General features: G+C 35.7%; 1 long non-coding RNA gene across 1 annotated transcript; it reads right to left on the bottom strand.

Moving 5' to 3' along the window:
* Nucleotides 1-797: 797 nt before the first annotated feature.
* On the bottom strand, nt 798-2,198 carry LOC118752898. The gene is made up of 2 exons (XR_004994758.1): nt 2,160-2,198; nt 798-967 (listed from the first exon to the last, which is right to left on the bottom strand). It is a non-coding gene; the product is annotated as an uncharacterized LOC118752898 (long non-coding RNA).
* Between the last annotated feature and the right edge of the window lie 339 nt (nt 2,199-2,537).

The following is a 2,537-nucleotide window of genomic DNA, read 5'->3' as shown; positions in this document are numbered from 1 at the left end:
ATGCAATGCCAAGTATGCATAACAGAGCCTTTAGACTTTCTTACTTGTTAAAATTTTTTTTGTACAATCATTGCGTGTAAATACAAACCTGTCCATTTTTTCTTTTCATTTGAGGAAACATTTAAAATGTTTAGACAATCAAAAGCTCCTCAAGATTCCAGTAAAATGAGTTTTGAATGGAGCGCGATATATTCGCCTTTTATCGATATACATACTTACATATGTATGATGGCGTTCAAATTAATAGCAGCAAAATTCAAAATGATGCTGTTGGCAACTTATCTTTATTTATTCATTGTTAATAATTTTCATTTAAAATATGGGTCGATCTTTATCAGATACCACTTAAATAAAAGTTTCAAAGCTTATACAAATTTAAAAAAAAGTTAATATCAGAATCTTTAGAAAATTTTCGGGTATGCAGTTTTGTAGCCCATTTAATTTTAATATAATGAAGTACACGTTTCAAGTAGCTAAAGATTACCGTTGATTTTTAGAATTTTTTTTTTGTGAATGGTGTTGCGCATTTTCTTCCATATAAAAAATGTGCACTAAAGCGTTCGAAAATTAATGCAATAAAGAAGACTACACTTTTGGAAATAAATTTATAATATAAAGCAAACTACGAAATATAAAGTGGGAGCAAAATTTTATTTGGTTTTCGAACAAAATACTTTAACAAAAATCTACCAAAATGAGAACAAATTTACCTTTTTACCAACTCAAATTTGTTCTACCAATTTTGGTAATAATTCACCAAAGTGGCAACCCTGATCCCAAGTGAATGAGCAAACGGATGTCAATATTCAAGTATATTTATATGCTTGTGTGTATCAGAATGAAATGTAATGATGTTGAAGTTGACGAATGTACGAAATGTAGGCAGTTGAAATCGTAGACGATGATGGCGTAACATCACTCATTGAGGGAAGTGCTGCCCTATTGTTGGTGTTGCATTACAAGCGCTCTGCAAATAATGACAAAAGCGGCATTAGAAAAATTGAAAAATAAAAGCAAAAAATAGAATTTTTATATTACAACAGGAAACGTTGCGTCACTACCGGGCTATGCAGCTACCACCACCACCGACACTTCCCGTTGTATAAAAATTGCGCATTGGGTGTTTGCCAATCGATTAAAGGACCGCCCATGTACTCAGCGGAATGTATGTCCCTGGATGATTTTATTATGGCACTAATCGACTAATTGATGCGTGAGAAAAAACTCAAGTCCGCGCATTCGAGCATTTGCTGTAAGCCGATATTTTCATGTAATGCCACATGCCACACATTCATTACACTCGAATTACAATGCAGCACTCAGCGCACTGGGACTTTTAGTGTTGGGTGGTTGGTAGGGAGGCGAATAAATTGCGCGTATGCAAATTCATTGCCGAAAGTAGTCGCGCGCGAATGTGGCGTACACAGGGGTGTAGCAGCGCGTAGTTGCGAATGTCAGTCAATTTCTTTTGTCACTTGCTTGTTTTGCTAAAAAAAATTACTGCGGCGATGGGTAACATTACCACCAAAGCAGTTATGTAGTTAAAGTTTTGAAGCCGTCGTCCGGTGCACCCGTTAGCACATGAGCGCCCATAAATTGTGCTGCAATGTCATGCCGCGCGCCACACTCCACACTAGGGATGTTGCGAATGTGGAATTTTAGACATCCGCAGATGCGGTTGTTTAGACGCTAACATCCGCGGATGCGGATGCGAATGCGGATGTCATGTATTTTCAAGAAATAATTTAGGTGGGTAAATTAGGTCATTTAGGTAAATAAAAAATGAAAAGGTTAATCATTTTTAATAATCTGCCCTATCCTGAGTTTTGCCCGCAAAAAAAATTCACCCGAAAATTTGTATTCCGCCCATAGTAAATATGTACATGAAAACCAAAAGTGAAAAGTGAACCGGTTCGGGGAAAATTAAACTCATGATAAGACTGAATGATTTTTTAGTACTTGAATTTAAAAATTGGAACATTGTACTTAATAAAAACTTTTTGAAGGGTCATAAATCAAACCTGCGCTACTATATAACTACTCGCTCGAGGCGACAAACTTGAAAAACTTGAAACTTGGCAAAATTGTATATTCTCTTCGATTGACACTGCACCAGTTGAGAGGACTTTCAGTTATATTTATTGCGGTGCAATAATTACTTTTTGAGATTTTCATCGGGGCTGCAAATGTCGGATGTATCCTCCAGACTTTCATCTTCACAATCTAGCATCATGGCACAATCATTGTTTAAACACCGTCGTTTTCCAAAGAATTCTTCATTCTCATTCTTTTGGTTGTTTCGGAATTTGTCACGTCATCAGCGTTTTTTCGATTTTAGCTTTTGTAACTCATTTTTAATGCTTTCTTCTGTGACTGGTTACATATACGTCTGTGCTTGCACAATATTCCAGGGACCGAAAATAACAGTTATTTTTTTCCAAGTTAAATTTGGCCTAATATTTTTTATTCCGAAATAATCCGGATAATAAAGAAACCGCTTATCTAAATTAAACAAATTTGGTATCATATGAAAGAGA

The sequence above is a fragment of the Rhagoletis pomonella genome, unplaced genomic scaffold (assembly GCF_013731165.1).
Source record: "Rhagoletis pomonella isolate Grant_MI unplaced genomic scaffold, Rhpom_1.0 Rhpom_scaffold_01943, whole genome shotgun sequence".
Lineage (NCBI taxonomy): Eukaryota > Metazoa > Arthropoda > Insecta > Diptera > Tephritidae > Rhagoletis > Rhagoletis pomonella.
Note: the sequence above shows the minus strand (reverse complement) of the source record. Positions and strands in the feature narration are given on the sequence as shown.